Source organism: Leptidea sinapis, chromosome 17 (assembly GCF_905404315.1).
Source record: "Leptidea sinapis chromosome 17, ilLepSina1.1, whole genome shotgun sequence".
NCBI lineage: Eukaryota > Metazoa > Arthropoda > Insecta > Lepidoptera > Pieridae > Leptidea > Leptidea sinapis.
The window spans coordinates 1,911,151-1,932,466 of record NC_066281.1 but is presented as its reverse complement, the minus strand read 5'-3'; the positions used below and the strand labels follow the sequence as shown (position 1 = coordinate 1,932,466).

The window sequence follows — 21,316 nt, the reverse complement described above, 5'->3', positions numbered from 1 at the left end:
CACGAAATTCGTCATGTAAAGAACCGACCTCTCTCAAATTCAGCAAACCATCGCCTCACGATGATCAAGCATGGTGCATCCCAAAAGCATTTTGAAGAGGAGCGGCACAGTCTTGCGGAGAGAGAGAACTTTTAGAATATCTAGTCGAAAAGATTTTAGATCTCATCAATCTAAAATCTTTTCGACTTAATTCCATTTTCGTTGCGTACGTAGAACTTTGATCTGTGATAAAAAGCAATAGACAAATGATTTCTCGCCAATTGTTTTTTTTTATTATTACTAAGAAGGTTGCAAAGTTTAATAAAATATAACATTCAAATAGTTCCGATTAGCTAGAAGTGCATAACCTTTCATATGCCCCATGTATAAGTAAATTATTTATAGTGATTGTTGTTTATTACATTTCTTTCCTATTGTTCAGGATAAGTACTTTTCGTAAAACAAATAAATTATTATTATTACTATACAAAGCAATAATAAAATAATATTTTTGATGAAAACGTAACACAGTGCCTCTAGACGAAGATTCTGGATCAGTGTGTTGCTAGCGATGATGTTACAGAACGCAGACTTGGTCGCTAACTATAGGCCTTATGAGAAAACTCATGGTCGCTCAGGGGAGGGGAGAAGGGCATTGCTTGGAGTTTCCCTACGAGATCAAATCAAAATTTTTATAATAGAAATGTATTTAAGTCATTTTTATCATCATTTTTGTTAAACTCTACATTTCTTAAGGAAGAATATATAATATTTATTCAAACAAAACAAATCTTATAACATATTTACAATACTACGACTACATACACTATCATTACTTGGAAGCGTAGCGAAGATAGTATTTTGAGCATTCTCCGCGCCTCTGGGCCCCACGGGCCAAGTGTCTCGGCACCAAACGGCACAAAGATGTATGACTCACTAAGACCAACATATTTACGACGCTTGCTGTCTTCGGCAGTCGAAGCAGCAGCCCCAGCACCAACTGACGTAACCAGGACACGAGAAGGAGCTAGAGTGTCGACCCAAGTAGCGACCCACACCAGCGCCCTTCCCCGTGCCCAAGCCATTTATTTAATTTTATTGTTTAATTCAACTTTGCTATTCTTTTCGCGCTATTGTAAATGTTTTTTACACCTGTAAAGACATATCGTATTGTACTATCCCTTGTGTACTTGCTAAAATTTGGTGTTGTTGGTGTAACTATCTAAATAAATAAATAGAAATGAGGAAATCCGAATAGGATTACCAAAGACCGACATAGCCCTGATGATTTTTTTTTATGAAAATAAGGGACAAGACGAGCAGGACGTTCAGCTGATGGTAATTGATACGCCCTGCCCATTACAATGCAGTGCCGCTGAGGATTCTAGAAACCCCCAAAAATTTCTGAGCAGCACTACAACTGCGCTCGTCACCTTGAGACAAGATGTTAAGTCTCATTTGCCCAGTAATTTCACCAGCTACGGCGCCCTTCAGACCAAAACACAGTAATGCTTACACATTACTGCTTCACGGCAGAAATAAGCGCCGTTGTGGTACCCATAATCTAGCCGGCATCCTGTGCAAAGGAGCCTCCCACTGGCTTGCAAAACTGAAGTGACAGTGGGCAGGGCACATAGCTTGAAGGAAAGATGGCTATTGGGACTGATAAGTCCTCGAATGGCGACTACATACAGGAAGACACAGTATTGGTAAGCCCCCACAAGATGGACTGATGATCAGGTCAAGATAGGCTGGATGAGGGCAGCGTAGGACCAAATATAATTTCATCTAATATAAATGATCGTGCGGCATTCAGTTGAGATTGTAGAAGTTCTTGTTTGTTTTATAGTTATTAGAATCTGTTTTTTTTTTGCATAATCCTGCTTAAGTGTCAATAAAATTTAATTCCCTATACAATAACGTAAATTTTATTCCAAAATAAATAACCTATTCACTAACTACCTATATGGAGGTAGCTCGACATAAGGAATTCAAATAGAGTTAATTAACCAAGTCAATCTACATTTAGAAGATTTTTTTCAAGATGAAAAAATTCTGTAAATTTTAAAAATCCTACTCTAGTGTTTAGGCAATGTTATCTCGTTATGAAAAAAAAATCATATAATATGTACCTACTTCTTAATATGTAATTTTCATTTAATGTCCTATAGAGTCCATTTAAGTTGAAGGCGATGCTGGGAAGTCTCGGGAAGGGATCAATAGCAATAGAATATGTTTTATGTATTGATTACGAAAATACAGAGTACGACAAATTGTGACAAAAACCGTATTCACACGTGCAATACTTACACTGTATCCGCTCTTGCGATCTATTCTCACGTCCAGCCTAGTCAAAGAGCTAGGCAGTAAATTATTACACATAGTATTTGTTATACCTAGGATTTATTATATTACTTTAGGTCTGCAGTAAAAACAGTTTTTAATAGAAGGACAGTAAGTTAAGGAGTTGCTTACATTTTCTCATTACTAAATTATACCTTGGTATAACAAGCAATCATTTGGATTCTGCACTGAAACATAATGGTATGTATTAAGAAAATATTTCCCGTAATGCACACACAATTTCAACAGACTACAATTTATATAACAATACACTGTATATAAACAAAAAACTGAATATAAATTAAAGTAAACAAATAATATGACTAAAATTACGTACCAACAGAAAGTATAAACTTAGAGAAACTTATAGTTTTTCTAAGTTGGTAATAAGGTTGTTAACTCTTAACCAAAGTTCACTTGAAAGCTAGTCTAGTAAGGAGAAGTGATTCCATAAAAGCTTTTGATTTCAAAGGTATATTTCAACACTAAATTCTACATCTTGACTTCTTATACTCTTATTAATTGAAATCCGTTTATGTCATTTATTACTCAACTGTAGGTACCTGTTGCTATTGTTATAATTTTCTCACTCCACCATTAAGCATTCATGACTACTACTTTGTACTTCTCTTACAACGGTGCCGTGAAGCAGTAATGTGTTAGCATTACTGAGTTTCAGTCTGAAGGGCGCCGTAGCTAGTGAAATTACTGGGCAAATGAGACTTAACATCGACGAGTGCAGTTGTAGTGCCGCTCAGAATTTTTGGGTTTTTAAAGAATCCTGAGTGGTACTACAATGTAATGGGCTGGGCGTATTAATTACCATTATCTGAACGTGCTGCTCGTTTCGTCCCTTATTGTATTAAAAAAATTCTAATCTTGTAAAATCTGTAAATAGGCCACTAGTACAGCTAGCTCTTTGACTAAACTTTGCCTATAAAAAAGTACGTGATTTATCGACACGACCCGAAGCGAATCTCTTCACCCCTACCCCCGCGCGACACCGCCGACCCTCGAGCACTCTGCTCACTATTCACCAGCACTCCAGATACGGACTGCACATTCGCTACTATTGAACCCACCTCACAATAATACTCACTCGACGCTAGCCGACCTCATGTAGGCACTACGTGGTTAAGAGTACAAATGAATATGGTTCAAGGAAAGTGTTGAGTTTTTACATTTACCGCTTTCGATATTTGCATTTTATAACTTTCTATTGACTTGTCAATTCTATTGTCTTGTTATTCTATGTTATTCTATTGTCTTCTAGTAAACTTTAATTAAAATTATTTATTATTTCAATGTATTTCCTTTGATTAACGCGAGTGTTACACATTTAAATAAAACACTTTTTAAAGGATTAAAACGCATGGAATTACTACTTTGTTTTTACATTAGATATTGCGTAAAAACTACATTTTTATTATAATTTTTTTATTATCTGCAGTCCACCTGAAAACAAGATCTGGAAATGTCTTGAAACGTCGGGTTAACTAAACTAATTAAAAAAATGTAACTTTTATGCAAAAATCTAATGTAAAAAAAGATACAATAACACGCGTTGTAATCCTTTAAAAAGTGCTTTAATTAAATATTGTTTCACTGACAATGAATGTTTCAGGAGGCTTTTGATAGTTTATTCGATATAACCATATCACGGTCATCTAGATGTAAGAATTTTGAATTAATTTGTTATTCATGAGTAATATTATCATAACAATTGGCATCGCAACAAATTATATTAAAAAATAGAGACCAAATACATCTTCAAACTGATAAAATACATGTTGATTACCTGAATAATTAAACAGTTTGTTATGTTTAAGTGATGTCCCTAACTTCTGGCATTAAATATGCAAATTAATTTTGTATACCTGAATAATTAATAACTAAAATCGATAAAATTGATTATTTTTAATGTTACGTGTTTATACATCATTGTTTGAATATTGAATCTCATTTAAGCACTCATCAGTTAAGTTACACCATTAACCATGTACAAGTTTTTTAGACCAGTAATTTTGAATAAAACCATATTTTATATAAAAATCAATGACAATATTATCAGGTTTTATAAAGTTTATTAATCACCAACATCCAGTTAAGTCCGAGTTTTATTTAAGGCGCAGTTATTAAATTGTTAATTGTTTATGGAAATATGTGGCTTCATCTTGCCAAACAAACGATGGATCCGTTTTTTATAAAAAAAATTAACAAAAAAACGAGCGCCTTCAAAAACACTATTCCATAACAATAGATATAATATGCACTTAAAATTATAAAAATAATTGCGTACTTTTATACAATTTAAATTATTAATCTTATTCTAGTTATGATTATTGTTATTTTTGGAATCGTTGTCCTTCGGCCGCAACCCGCTCTCGCCTCTCGTCTCCTCACGACTCAAGCACATCTCATGTATGTAGTAACAAACCTATCTTGGATGACACCGACTCCTAAAATTACAATAATCGTAACTAGAATAAGATTAATAATTTAGATTGTATAAAAATACGCAATTATTTTTATACTTTCTAGTGCACATTATATCTATTGTTTTGGAATAGTGTTTTTTAAAGACGACACGCACCATCTATCAAATAAAAAAAGAATTATCAAAATCGGTTCACACAGTCGACAGTTTTGAGGTAACAAACATAAAAAACAATACCGACGAATTGAGAACCTCCTCCTTTTTTGAAGACAGTTAAAACAACATTTCACCCCTTCACCCCAAGGGGTGTACCCCTTTTGCAAAAGTACTCAAAAAATATGTTAATTTGATGATTTTTTCTTTAATTCTGGGATTAAATATACTAATTAATTTAGTTTATTCGCAACTTGAAAGTTGAACAAACGTACCCCAATTTATGGATAATCCATTATTCAGACGATTGGCTAAGTTGTATATGCAAATAATTGTCCATACGTTTTTGAAAAGTGGTCTACCTTACTTATTTTAGTAGTATTAGCAAAGTAAATGTCACATGCTATCTTTGACTGTCAAAATGAAAAAGAAAGTGACGGAATTATATTTAATGAAACATTAACTAATAGTATAGTAAACGTGTAGTTAACAGATAGTAAAATAACAGTTTGGGTCCGAAATGTTCACCGTTTATACATAATACAATATCCTTATAGAGAGTTCTTTTTCCACCCTTATCGCGTTTTCCTGGCAAATGTAAGTATAATAGTATCACAATCCATTCCGACGCGTTTCTGTTCACGTTTCCTTATACAAATTATAGGAGTTATAGTTCTTTAATATATCTTTCTCCCACTTCTATACTATACAAGTGTATAACTATATAAACACCATTATTTGAATATTTAATCTCATTTAAGCAGGCATATATATTTATTAGTAGGAGGCTCCTTTGCACAGGATGCCGGCTAGATTATGGGTCCTATTTCTACCGTGAAGCAGTAATGTGTAAATTATTGTGTATCGGTCTGAAGGGCGCCGTAACTAGTGAAATTACTGGGCAAATGAGACATCTTATGTCTCAGGATTTCGAGCGCAATTGTAGTGCCAGAATTTTTGGGGTTTTTCAAGAATCCTGAGCGGTGGTGCAGTGAAATGGCCAGGGCATTTCAATAACCAACCAATAATAACTCCTCTCGTCCCTTATTTTCATAAAAAATAAATAAATAATATATAGCTATTCTATCTTTAACTCCTTCTAATATACAAGCTAGTTCAATTGGTGCTGGAGCTGCTCTTCCACTGCTTGTTTTACTGCAGAAGACAGCAAACATCACAAGTATGTTGATCTCGTTTGGTGTCGAGACACTCGGCCCGTGTCGACCAGAGGCGCGGAGAATGCACAAAGTACCTACTAGCTACGAGCCTCAATATGGCTGTATATACTGGAATCCAAGCGCGGGCGGCTATTTGGGCCAATGGATCAGCCTAGCTATCCAACACGGAAGACAACGGCTTAGACGGGCGAATAGTTAAAGTTTCTTGTGCCCGTTCTTCTCAGATTGTATTACTTTTTTTTTCTACAAACGTAATAGCACGAGGAATAAATTTTTGTTTTATTAGGACAAAGAAGAAAACCTTCTTGCGTGCGTACATGGGTATTCACATTTTTTTTTATTTCAAGTTAGGTTTTAGTGGCTGGGTTCGTCTAGCTCGCTTAATTTATAATAATCCGTTTAATATTCCATATCTACAAGCTTACAATCTATATAATATATAAAAATGAATTGCTGTTCGTTAGTCTCGCTAAAACTCGAGAACGGCTGGACCGATTTGGCTAATATTGGTCTTGAATTATTTGTGGAAGTCCAGAGAAGGTTTAAAAGGTGAATAAATAGGAAAATGCTGCTAATTTAAATAAAAATAACAAATTTGTTTTTCTTTTGTTGTGTCCATACATAATTTCTATGAGAGAATTTATTGATGCACGGTTTGACAGTTCTGCTGTGAGACAATTTCATTATGACAGCAGGGTGCATATTTTACGAAGTAATTTTTGATTTTATGATATATTATTGACAAATTCATATAAACACATTATTTTATCTATTATATACAGAACAACGTCTGCCGGGTCAGCTAGAATATAATAAATATTTTGTACAGTAGAAGTCAGTAATGTTATTGACAGAGGCATTAAGTGAGCATGACGATGCCTGTCACGAGAACTCTACCAAATAACAAAGATAATGTTCATCTACATAATTATAACGATTTTCACTAAAATGTCTGAGCATTACAGTCATTGTAAAATACTCTGTTTGATTGAAAAGAGTGGCCGTTGAGTTTCTTGTATGTTCTTCTCACGAGCTCAAAATTTTACGAACATATGTCAGTAATTTCAAAGAAATATTTGTAGTGACGGTTCTAAAGCGCTTAATTTAATAAGGTTTATTTGACTTTTGACATGTTCCTACACTGTTGGTTTTTCTGCAATAAAACCACAAACCAGATGTTGTTAATGTCAATAGCTGAATTCAAACCCGAGGTAGTAACGAAAGACAAATATTGTGACCGCTCAGCCACTGGGGTCATCAAGATTGTTGAACTTATGAACCCGAAAATGTAAGTTTGCGATTCCGATCATCGAACTCGTCTGAATTTGCGATGGCGTATAACTTACCATATATACATAACGCATGTCTCTATGTAAGTATTTGAGAGTTAAATTGTACCAGTACATGACATTATACCGGGCACATCAGATTTGTCAGTCCAACTTTAGAGACATACAAATATAGAGACAGAGCTCATATTTAAACAATATAAAATCTCATTATATTAGACTCAAATGATGAAACATGGTTACAGAACAAAATTATACCAAACTGGAACAAACTTTCGTGGCGTTTCCAGGACGAAATGTCATGGGTATCTTCTAAAAAGCGCGTACACTCACCTAAAATATTGTCAACGCTCCTGTGATTCGTCTAGTGTTATCTTATATTATTAGATATTATTATATTATTAGATAAATCGGTTAAAGATAATGGTTGAAATTTAAAATTAACACCAATTCCTACCATATATACGAAATGAAAATTATATAAATTAACAAAAATCTTATTTCGCAAATTGAAAAATGTAATAATTTTTTCAAATGTAGTGCCATCGGTCCTCGATAAATCTAAGTGGTTTGAATGAATTCTGGCCGTTTAAAGTGGGTCAAAATCGCGCCTAAATTAGTCGGTTACAAACAAATATACATACAGGTTAAGCTATTAAAAGGGTGTAAAAACGTTGCCGCTCCGATAAAAGTGGGGGAAGATCAAAGGTAACACAAGAGATTGAGTTCCAACCATATAATATCGATATGAATTTGTCTTAGATTTTAAGTGTAAACTTCCTTTGCCGCGTTTGGGCACTTTTTGTTAGGGAAATCTTATGTGTTCGCCTCACTGACATGGCACACGCGATAAATAAATAATTAAAAAAATATATATAAATATATTATATCGTAAAGACACTTTTTGGATGGGTGAAATCCCGTGAGTTCGCTTCACCGAAATGCTTATAGCAGTATACCTGTAGCTATACAGCTGATGTGTTTTGCAACATTAGTGCTGTGTATATCTTATAAGTGAAATTGAATGTATTTAGTGAATAGTTCAATGTGTATATACTTGATTGATATATTATTGATTTTTTTTTAAATAATTGATATTAATAATTTAATTGTTTTTAAGCATTATGAAATTATTTGTTACAATAATAATTTAGTTACATAAATAAGCATTATAATAGTTTTTACTTCTATCGACAGAAAATTTATTGAAGTAGGCGTTACTTTGCGGAAATCCATAATTATCCAAAAGTTTTAAGTTTTCTTAAGTGTTAATTCTATCGACAGTCTATACACCTACCAATTTTTTTTTATTGACAGACTTCTAAATCACCTAAATTGAATAGTCAAACTTAAATTTTTTTCAAGATGGAAAATTTATTAAAATAGGCGTTACTTTGCGGATACATAATTATGAAAATGTTTTGAGTTTTACTTAGTGTTAATTCTGCCAATATTTGTCTTAAAACAATTCGACACGTGTTTCGCTTCTACACGAGGCATCCTCAGGACATGTTGACCGCCAACTCTGGCACTGAATTAACACTAAGGAAAACTCAAAACATTTGGATTTTTCAAGATGCTCCGTCTAGTATTTTGTATATTTACCGTTGGTGCTAAGCGACCATACAAGCATTAAAATGTATAAGGGCACGTGTCCATTTTATTCTTAAACTAGCCGTGCCCGCGACTTCGTTAACGTAAATTAGGGTGCATTTGTATAATTACGTTTAGTGAATTATGATTATTTGAGTTTAAACATAAACATAACTTTGTTCTCCAGGCTACGCTGAACGCATTCGTAAAAGTTTCACGAAAGACTGTAAAGCAGTTCCAGAAATTTGTATTATTCCGTATACAAAAAAACAGACGGTTGCATGTTGAATTACTTGTTATGTGTTCTACAAACAAAACCAAATCCAAAAAGTAGTTTATAGATTTTTTATCTGTTTGTCCATGTGTCTGCTATTCTGTATGTTTGTCAAGGCAAAACGCAGTAATTACAGAATAGATTTAATTATTATTATCATATTAATAAGAGGTCTGGACAACATAGTGGCAACATATTTTAACACAAGATGCAGGCTTAGAATTTTGGGCAGCAGTTAGTTTTAAATATTGGGAGAGATTTTTGCACCGCTTCATCTCTTTCAAAGCGCCAATTGTTTCCGAAGCGGTAGTAGTATCTAGTATATTAGAAATGAAAAGAATTCTTAAGGAATCAATTTGAGAAAATAAATGCCTTCTATGCCTTTTTATTGGTATTTGTAGGATTTTCAGATTATTTTCAGTCGCTCCTCTTTCTCCCGTAAAGCACTAATGTGTAAGCATTGTTATGCTCGTAATAACGCCGTAGCTAGTTAAATTACTGGGCAAATGAGACTTAAAATCTTATGACTCAAGGTGACGAACACAATTGTAGTGCCGTTCAGAATTTTTTGGTTTGACAAGAATCCTGAGCGGTGCTGCATTGTAAAAGGTATACCTATCAATTACCATCAGCTGAACGTCCTGCTCGTCTCGTCCCTTACTGTCTTAAAAAAAGAGATATAATACAGACTCACAGTGTCTTATTAGCTTTGTCTCCATGTTAAGCTTATTTGCAGCTTCGAAGTTGCCTGATGATGAATAGAAATATCAGTTATTATAAATAAAAACATGTGTGCATTCACATGTTGTAGATGTGACTCCTTCAAATTAGAATAAATACTTTGGTCTTATTATGGTTAATATATCTTTGGAACACTGCGTGAATTACTGTTTTTAATCTTTTTGTTGATAGAGTACGACTGCTGCACATTTTCAAACAAAATTCAATGCAAAATTTACATTAAACCTCTAAACTGCATATGACATCCTGGTACATATTGGTAGGAGGACATATGATTTCAACCGCTTTGAAAGACATTTATATCACCGCTAACATATTTATGTTTTCCGGGTGTCTATCTAGTAATACGTCGTCCGCATGACGTCAGAATATATTAAGGTATTCTCGCGTCATGCATAAGACAATCTCTTCTTCAACTATGATCACCTGGTACTTATGTGTCCTGTCTCGCTTTTTCGTTTCATCGACTTTCAAATTACAACGATGCTAAAGAAGTTTTCACTCCAAACATTTAATGATATCAGTGTGATGTATCTCAAATCTTGACGCGCGAATTATGACCTGATCACTGATCACTGACCTGACCTAGCATACCTACTCGATGATGTATACGACGGGGCATTGCGTAACCGTCTAGAAAGCTATGCAAATACGTGCCTAGAGATTATAGCGAATATAAATCTGCCATACAATTACTCATAACTTTTTTATATAAGGGCTTGTACACAAGATCAACTTTTTTGCTCTCGTTCACGAATAGAACGTTACATGGTTAATTTTTAAACCAATTTTAAATAATTTTATTTGTTGTTAGTATTTTTATCGACATTAAAGAGAGTTCAATATTGTGACAAAAGAAAACTGATGCGAAATCAGTACAGATCGCTAAAGGGTTACAAATTCTCAACATACTGAGTCCGAATTATCTTAATAACAATTGAAAGCATAGGACCGACGACAATGTTTTTTTTAAATTTAGCCTTTTCACCTAACTAGGATCACAAGGATGTCAAAATTTAAAAAACCAAAAAGTTTTATAGATAATATTATATAATATACGATACTAAGTCGATTAAATATTCTTAGTATGTTAGACTCCTTATGGCCATAGAATAAACTCTCTATATTTCAAATGAAATCAAAACTCTATCGAGTATTGCTTTTGAAATATTATATAAGTTAACAACAAAGGAATAGTTCCCCCTTCACTAGCATAACGTATGAACTAGCAATTGCTTACCCCGCCATATTTATGGGATAGGAACGACCCGTCCCACGACGTCGCCACAAGCAAAGACCCAATCATATCAATAAATTTATAAGAATTTGTGTCTACATTATTTACTTAAATGTTATAGCATAACTTTTACGATGCTACAAAATCATCCACTCCATTTCAAATCTATATATATAAAAGAAAGTCGTGTTAGTTACACTATTTATAACTCAAGAACAGCTTTACCGATATGGCTGAAAATTGGTGAGGAGGTGAGGAGGTAGGAGCTTAGAGCCAGGAGACCAACATAAGATATAATAAGTCATAAAATATCAAAAAAATAACGAAAAAATATTTTCTGATACATTTTGTATGAATTGACATTTTGATGACATCTCGAGAATAGAAAGAATTCAATAAGTTTTTGTTAGTCTCACGCTACATGAGTTATAAAATACAACTGACAGTGCACGTCATGTTATTCAAGTGGACCGGTTGGTGTATTTGTTTCGAGTTTCTATTAGCTTATTGTGCCGATATTATCATTAACAATGTCACGACCAAGACGATCAAATTATTCCCGACAAAGACGTAATGCAACTAGGATTCGAAATATTGCGAATGAAAGGACTGAAGAATAACAAGAAATTGCAGGTGAAAAGAACCGCGTTAGTGTAGATCAATACGTCACAAGAGCAAAGCGTAGCAGCCCGTAAAACGGATCGGCTGGCAATACGAAATCGTCCAGTAAAACCTCAGAGATCAACAACTTATAGATAATTTTCGACGCACAAGAAGAAGTTTATGAAGTACTGATTTGAATCGAGCAGCGTTTCGATACGATTGCAGTACTTATACTGTACTGTAGTACTGCTTGCATACGAGGGCAGCACTGAAAATTTCGGGAATCAACGAAGTTACACAACATTACTATTTAAAAGTGTATTTATTACTTTTCGAAGTATTCTTCACGAAATTTGACACATTTTTCCATACGATGGAACCAATCATTGGAGCAACCATTCCATTCGGAAATTGGGATCTCCAAAATGGCCGTTTTGTAGGCATCCACAGCTTCTTCAGGTGATGAAAATTTCTGACCACGCAATTTATTCTTTATTTTAGGGAAAGTGTAGAAATCATTAGGGCTTAGGTCGGGGCTGTACGGCGGATGGTCTACTAATTCTATGTTTTCTTGCTGTAAAAACTCTTTTGTTCTGTGCGCGGTGTGAGAACTCGCATTGTCGTGATGGAGGATGATGCGGTGGTTGCAGTTCTCTTTACGGAGTTGAGAAACGACCTTTGGCAAACAAATGCTAGCATACCATTCTGCATTAACCGTTCTTTGTCCCTCAAGAGGAATAGTCGCAACATGGCCGGTTTTGGAGACAAACGTGGCCACCATTTCTTTTGCAACACTCCGTCAACCAACAATTTTTGTTGGCTTTAACTCATTTTGGAACACCCAAACTCACTTGATACGATATTGTATACAGCATTTGAGGATCCTGCGTGAAATCTTTCGAGAGTTCTGACCCACCAAGTAACGCGAGCCGCTTTTTGCTCTTCACAGAGCAAATGCGGTATCCAACAGGAAAACAACTTTCTTACACAAATAATTTTGCATGAACAATTAGTGTTCATGCGAAATTATTTGTATTTGACTCATGCCAATGTCTAAAGTTGGCTGAATTTCGCGGTATGTCACATGTCGATCTTCCTCAATCAGCTTACGCACAGCATCAACGTTTTCTTTGGTGACTGCGGTTTTTGGACGACCTTGACGGGGATCATCACTGAGCTTGACACGTCCACGTTGAAATTCAGCAAACCAGTGATAAATTGTGGTTTTGGATGGGGCTTCATCACCAAATGCAGAAATTATCCGGTCAACACACTGTTTTTGTGTTAAACCACTTCGAAAGTCATAATAAATCATCGCTCTAAAATTTTCTCTAGTCAATTCCATTTTCTCAACGACTAAACAAGTTTGGAAAATTCCTGTGACAAGACCGAGAATCTTTTTTTAAATATATAAATGATATTCGATTTTTAAAACCAAGTAGTTTTCAATTATAAAGATTTTAATATGACAGGAACAGTGGAAATATTCCATTCCCGATACTTTTAGTGCAGCCATCGTACTAGCTTTCGCATTGGGCCGATAGACATTGTTTGCGAGTATTCTAGGGAGAAACGCAAGAATTGTGCTGCCATGTTCTAGAAAACACTCAAAAAAAATGTTTGTTTCCAAATGACCTCATTTGGGGCAGACATCTAAGAACGAGGATTTAGTCCGACATTCAAGGTATTTATTTATTTACATACTTACACACTATACAGTAAAAGAATAACATACGTACTATTAGTATTCCTATGTGTGTATGCTAATTCTAAAAAAAGTGTTTATAAATCAGTAATACGGGTTTTGCTTTTCATATTGTAGATATAAGGACAGATTCACCATCGTATTGGATCTCTACAACCTCTCGAAGATGCACAGCTTAAATTTTTACAATTATCCTTCATGGGCAACATGGACAAATAACTTGATCGATGTCAAGAGATCAATGCAGCAATGATAATAGCAATTCTTCAGATCTGCAGCAACTACTTAATGAACATTTTGCATGACGAGTTAGCCCGCAAATCTTTAATTACCGATCCGTCTCGCATTCGCCCTGACCATTCAAATCTTAAGGCCAATCCTTGAAAGTTTGTGGTATGAATCAAGACAATCCATTTCCGAAGTTCAATCTATATATTTATATATAAGAGATTTCCACGCATATAGTCACTCATCACGATATCTCTAGAACCACTAGAGCTAAAGACTTGAAATTTGGTAGGAATATTCTTTTCACCAAGTAGAGGTCAGCTAAGAACTGATTTCTCCAAAATTCCATCCGCAAGAGTTTTTTTTTATTATGAACAGAACAACGTCTGTCGGGTCAGCTAGTATAACTATATATTCAAATATCACAGTAAGAATAGAGCCTTATGATGAATAAAATGGAGGAAGACGATACAATAAAATATAACGCGTTAATCATTAACGTTATACTAAATTCGGTTAATATATAGATTCTCACAATTTCTGTAATAACATCAACTTAAAAACGATTAAAATTTATCGATAAATTATGTCATAATAATTAAAAGTTAAGTATTCATTAGATTATTTACGTTGTCAAGGGGTAATATATTTCTGTCCGACAACTTATTTCACTCTACCTTGTATTACATAATATTAATTTTAGCGTACATTGAAAATTAATACCAAATATAAACGATTTGGTCTTTCGATACCATTTTTAACATCTTTTTGCTGCAACAGCTTATTTATAACCTAGATCCTAAAGAATCTTCTGCCTCAATAGTCTTAAGACCTTACTTCATAAGATCATTTATATAGTAAGCTTTTCACGAGAACCTTCACACTATATGAGGAATAGACTGGGAGAGTTTCTTGCGCCGCTTCTTCTCTCTCAAAGAGCCATTTGTTACCGAAGCAGTAGTAGTATCTAGTACATTAGAAATGACATCAAAAAGAATTCTAAAGGAATCAATTTTGAGAAAATAAATGCTTTTTATGCCTTTTAGTCTTGAAAATGTTATGTATGTGAATAAATAATGACAAGTGAGGTTTTTTAAGGTACCGTCTCTTTAAAATATTTTTCAACAAGTTCAGCGAAGGAGGTTCCTATTTACTTTAGTTAGTTATTTACTTATTTCAAGGTAGGTATAACTTATGTTTTGTCTGAATGTTATCCGATTAAGGGGATTGTTTCTATCGATTCTTTTTTTGAGTATATTTTTCTATTTATGTGCCCATCTCAAGTATGGTCCTTTGTTAAATTTTTTGAAGATGAAGATGAATTTAATGGGAGATGAAGTGAAATTACTGGGCAAATGAGATCTTATGTCAGAACTTTTGGATCTTTCAAGAATGCTCAACGGCACTACATTGTAATGGGCAGGGCGTATGAATTACCAGCTCAACGTCCTGCTCGTCTTTTTCTTCTAAGTATAAGTATATTTAGTAGAAAGCAGCACTGGTAATTATTAAATACTCTTTAGGAGGTTGATTCTGGAAATAAGATATGATATTATATACCAAAAGATATCACTATGGAAAGTCTTACAATTTGCAGATGTTACAGCCATATTTAGATACCATTTGACTCTGCTTACCTACTAGACGAATTATTAGAGAATATCAAGTATCCAAAACGTATAAATAAAGAAATAATATGAAGAAAAAAACATACCGACGAATTGAGAACCTCCTCCTTTTTTGAAGTCGGTTAAAAATACAAAATAGCGAAGCTTCGTTATAGAATAACAAAACTGTACAGAAACCATTAAATCAATAAAAAACAAAAGGTTTGAACCCACACGTGCGACAGGTACGAGGTAACGTGACTCCGATATTGTGCACGATCCGTTATAAAAACCACAGACAATAGATTTACTTTTTATTTTCAAGATGGTGCCCGACTGTCACATTGAATATTAGATGTATGTAACAAAACGAAACGGAGTAATGAAAAAAAATATACAAAAGGTGTACTTTACAAATTAGAACTGTTTTTTGCATATAATTTTTTTCTTTATATAAAAGCCAATAAAATTTGAAGAATTTCTTTTTTAGTGTTCTCGCGAGATGTGGATTAAGTAGTTTTTTTTATATAATAGATGGAAAACACAAGAATTGTAGAAGTGTTTCTGGTCAAGTCGGAGGTTAAAATAAGGACCCCAGTCCCTATTAACCCCCTTACGATGGTAAGTACGTACACCTTCCTGAAAAGGTCGCCAACGTTCTTGTGATTCCTCTGGTATTGCAAGAGAATGTGGGCGGCGGTGATCACTTAACACCAGGTGACACGCGCTTGAAAGGTGCACCAAAGTGGAAATGTGAGCCGGCTTGAAGTAATGCCATGCTGTTACTAGGACACCCAGCTTATTTCGCAGCAAGCCCAGATTTCGAGACCCAGTGTTCTGATACTAGACGTAAAGGAAGTGTCATCGAAGAGTGGTGGTACGATAATACTTTTTTTTGTTATAAGAACGTTTGCGTGATGTCAGCTGTCAGTTTGCAAAGAGTATTTTTGTTTGGGGCTGCCTGGACCTAGCATTGCTATGACGTCATCAAGGCGGACTATAACATTCTCAAGGCGCGAGGATTATATTGTTAACATAGATATGTAGATTATGTTTTATGTCAAAGTCAAAATCAATAGTACGTTCTTATTCGTCTCATAAGATTATTTGAATTCTCATCATAATATTCGAGAGAACTTTGGCACTTGATTGTAAGTTTTGTTTAGAACTATAGCTTTTCCATAAGAGTACCTATATTATGTTGCCACATGCTCTCCTAGTAAGCCATGACATTGACTGAAATTTACCAGCCTTGTAACTTGATATTCCCTTTTTATATAAACCTCTCAAACGAACTGTAAAACATATATTGGACTGAGCAGTATGGAGATTTAAGAATGCGATATAAATAGGAAAAATAAGTATAATAAATTTAACAAACTCATGGTAGAGGTCCCGGGTTCGAATCCCGGTAGGTGCAAGCATTTATTTGATGAATATGGATGTTTGTTTCCGAGTCATGGATGTTTAAAAATGTATTTATGTATGTTTATATAAATTTATGTATGTTTAAGTAAGTATATTGTATTAAATATATCATTATCTTGTAACCCATAACACAGGCTATATATGCTTAACTTGGGGCAAGATAATTTGTGTGAAAAGTGTGTCAAGTGTCAATATTATATGTATTTGAAACTGGCTGAATCCGTACTCACTATTGCCAAATCAACAATAAAAAAAATAGAAAGCAATGAAGCAGTGCTTAATTCAAAAATATCCAACGCAATTCTATGTCTATTACCATAGTCGCGCTATCTTGAAATATGACAACACAGATCTATGGCATCGCCATGGCTCTACCTGAGTGGGACACAAAAAATATGATTAATGAAGGTCAGAATCAAACCATTTTAGCGCAGGTACATCGTAATGGCGATTTTTTAAGCATTGTTCGATATTCTATGTATTATACAATTTGATATTATACCGAGTTATAACAATTATTGGTTCCTTTGTGCAACGTGAGAATATACGACATGTGGGGTTTTAAGGTGTGAAAAAACTGTTTAATTTACTTAAGGTCGAAGGCATCTTGAGCGTATTATAACTTTGTTGTATTTTATTATAAACTATTTTTGCCACCAGAAAAATGTTTACCGTCACAAATAATGCAATACAAGAAGTATAAATGTAATTTGCATGCACTAAGTTTGCCTATTGTCTTGGAAAAAAAAATCGACAGCAGCGCCTTCGAAGCAAGATCCTCCTTCACCATGACAATGCTTCAGCGCACTCCGCAAAACGGACTGTTTAATATTTGACTATGGCAGGTGTCGAGGTAATGTGTCATCCGCAATACAGTCCTGTGCTGGCGCCCTGTGACTTTTATTTATTCCCAAAACCTAAAGATAAAATTCGGTGAAGAAGATGCGGTGAAAGCGTACGAAAATGCCATAGAAGAGACCTCTTCGGATTAATGGGGGCCCACTGCTTTTCTCAGTGGTTCCGTCGATGTGTAGAGAGGGACGGAGATTACTTCGAAAAACAATAAAAGTATTGGCAACTTTCTACATTAACCCGTTTTTCGCTTTCTAAACATTTTCAGTGTTACCCAGGTATAAGCTGCATTCATATTTTTGATTTATATTAGCATTGCGAGCATTGCAACAGCAAAATGCTAAAAAAAATTGTAAAGACATTTGGTATCAATAATGAAAAATTTTTTTTTCCTTTTATCAAAAACATATAAGTTTACCAAGAGCGAAAAGCTTCAAACTTCATACAAATTTAAAAAACAAATAATAAATTTATGAACAAATAATAATAATAAATGACATTACATTTTCGATATAAATATTGAAAAATGTAGTGTAATTCACGAGCTAGTAAAAATAGAAGGACTCCGCGCCGTGATATTAGCAAGTGAAGCACCTTTATGCTAGTGTGTGTGCGGTTACGGAGTATACCAGTTACACAATTTTTTCTCCCTTAAATAATCATATATCCACAAACTTTTATAGTATTGTTTTTAGACTTTTTCACAACGCACGACGGCATTTTTTAAATATTTAATTGCGACGCAAACTGATCTGTCACAGACGATGACAATTCTCATAATGGCCGCCTATCGGCTTGTATTAGTGTAAGGGTATGCGTGGGTATTTGTATTTACACGTTTACCGGCTTGTTTTGGTGCCTCACTGTTATGTAAGATGATTTTATTTATAGGTATTTTTTTACTCGTACGTGATGTAATTCAAAAAATGAAACCGTTCGCTGTTCTTTTTTTGTTTAAGGGAAATATATGTTTGGTAATCTAGAAATGGACGCGCGTGTTTTTGATCCCGGATTTGAGGATATTTATATAATTATTGCATTATATAATTTTTAATAGGGCAGCGCGGGACCGATCGTAATGGCGATCTTTGGGGGAGGCCTTTATCCAGCAGTGGACGTCTTCCGGCTGATGATGATATAATTATTATGATGCATTTTTAACTCTGTGTCAGTAATTATATTCGCAGGGGACTATGACCCATCGCTCTCATTATTTTATGTAGGCCATGAAGGTCGTTAGACATATTGGCTTCAGAGCTATCACCAGGGTTCGAAGCAAAAATTAACTCCACCGGCTATGCATCATTTGCGTATTGGACCAAGTGATCACCTACCATCTAGATAAAGAAGACTGATACATGAAATCTATATAAAAAGACCGGTAAAAAAACACAATTAAGATTTGCAATCACAATAATAAATAGATGGATTGTAAAGATTTATAATTTACGTCGAGACGATTGTAAATTTAAAGGCTTTACTTGTAATTAGCATGTATTTGTTACAAACACACTTCGTTATTTAATTGCTTTTTTTTTCTATTTAATATATTTTATTGCTCTTTTTGCCATTGTAGTTATGGTATCCGGGATTCGTATTATATAATTATTGTGTCTGGCAATTTTAATTGGAAATATCTTCAGATATACTTTATTATTTACTAGATGACCCGGCAAATGTAGTTTTAAACAAATTACCTCGTGCCCGCACTAGTCAGTTACTTGACTGAATTTAGTATTACGAATATATAGTATTTTTTACACGCTTTATATTAGCTTCACTTGTATGTTTGTATGTATGTTTGTAACTGACTCCTTCAGACGCTATTTTGACCCACTTTAAACGGTCAAATTTCATTTAAACTTTGTAGATTTATCGAGGACCGATGACAATACACTAATTTGATAAGATTATTCCATTATTCAATTTGCAAACTAAGATTTTTGTCAATTTATATCATTTTTATCTATAGTCGGTAAGGCAGGAATTGATGTTAAAGTATTTAATAGTTTTATAAATACGCTTTTATAGAAAATTTTACTAAAAAATGAAAAATAAATATTAGTTAAAAAAAACTAAAAAGCACGCTTTATTTAAAATTCAACTAAAAATAAATTTTCGTAAATTTAATTTGAAAATAGTGTAAAAAAGATATATTTTATTGTAAAAAGCGTGGGGTGCATTTTAAGATATTATTAAGATAATAATTCTTCTACACCCCACGCTTTTATTACATTTTTTATTTATTTATGAAAATAAGGGACGAGATGAACAGGATGTTCAGCTGATGGTAATTGATACACCCTGCCCATTACAATGTAGTGCCGTTAAGGATTCTTGAAAAACCCCAAAAATTCTGAGAGGCACTACAACTGCGCTCGTCACCTTGAGACATAAGATGTTAAGTCTCATTTGTGTAGTAATTTCACTAGCTACAGCGCCCTTCAGACCGAAACACAGCAATGTTTACACATTACTGCTTCACGGCAGAATTAAGCGCCGTTGTGGTACCCATAATCTAGCCGGCATCCTGTGCAAAGGAGCCTCCCACTGGTATTTCTAAGTCAAAATAATAAGGGTTCCGGATAAGTAATCACTAACATATCATATATTTAAACCTTCTCCGAAACACGCTGCATCTTATAGTATAAGTAGTATTCCGATGGGATCAGTAGTTTCTTAGCTTCCACGTACTACAAAGCTGTGGAATAAGCTTCCTTGTGCGGTGTTTCCGGGACGATACGACATGGGTACCTTCAAAAAAGCGCGTTTACCCTTCTAAAACGCCGGCAACGTTCCTGTTATTCCTCTGGTGTTGTTAGAGAATGTGGGCAGCGGTGATCACTTAACATCAGGTGATACGTAGGTTTGTCCGCCTCTAAAATAAATCTGTATAAATAGATCTGTATTCCACTTACATACTTTGCATTAAATATATCTGAAATAAAGTACTTTATATATTTTTTTTTACAATTTTAATATTTTCAAATAAATAGCCAGTTTACCGGCTTTTGGTTTACTAGTAATATCAAGAAAATTCCACTGCTTAAAGCTAAGAAGTTATATTTGAATATTGTATTTTGCTAATCATAATAAATCTTATCAACAAAAATTGTTTAATCAATAATAATTTAAAAATACTTTTTAACTAACCATAAAAACGATTTATTTAAAAAAAAATCCACGGATGGATGCCAAATTTCATCGTTTTTTATTAGTAATCTATATATATAAAAATGAATTGCTGTTCGTTAGTCTCGCTAAAACTCGAGAACGGCTGGACCGATTTGGCTAATTTTGGTCTTGAACTATTTGTGGAAGTCCAGAGAAGGTTTAAAAGATAAAAAAACAACAATTTTGTTTTTCCTTAAATGTGTCCACTGTTGCTCAGAAATCAAATTGAAAGAATTGTTTAAAATGAATAACTAATTAGAATCTTTGTATCTTTCTAACTTTCTCAGGAGGTAAGAAACAAACTTAATTTTAGCCATAGTTGGTAGAATAACTACAGATGTTAACTATGATGGCAATACAACGTTTGCTGGGTCAGCTAGTTCGAAATAAAGTATATGATCTGGATGTCAGTTATGTTTCTGAGCTTTGTGTCAGTCAGTCTCTCAATGACCTAAATATCAACTTTGTAGTCCTAAATTTCTTTAAATTAAATTG

At 34.1% G+C, this 21,316-nt stretch overlaps 1 protein-coding gene across 1 annotated transcript in view; it reads right to left on the bottom strand.

Annotated features, from left to right (window-relative positions):
- Positions 1-21,316, bottom strand: part of LOC126969094 (voltage-dependent L-type calcium channel subunit beta-2) — a 269,340-nt gene that overhangs the window by 155,293 nt on the left and 92,731 nt on the right. The window lies entirely within an intron of this gene.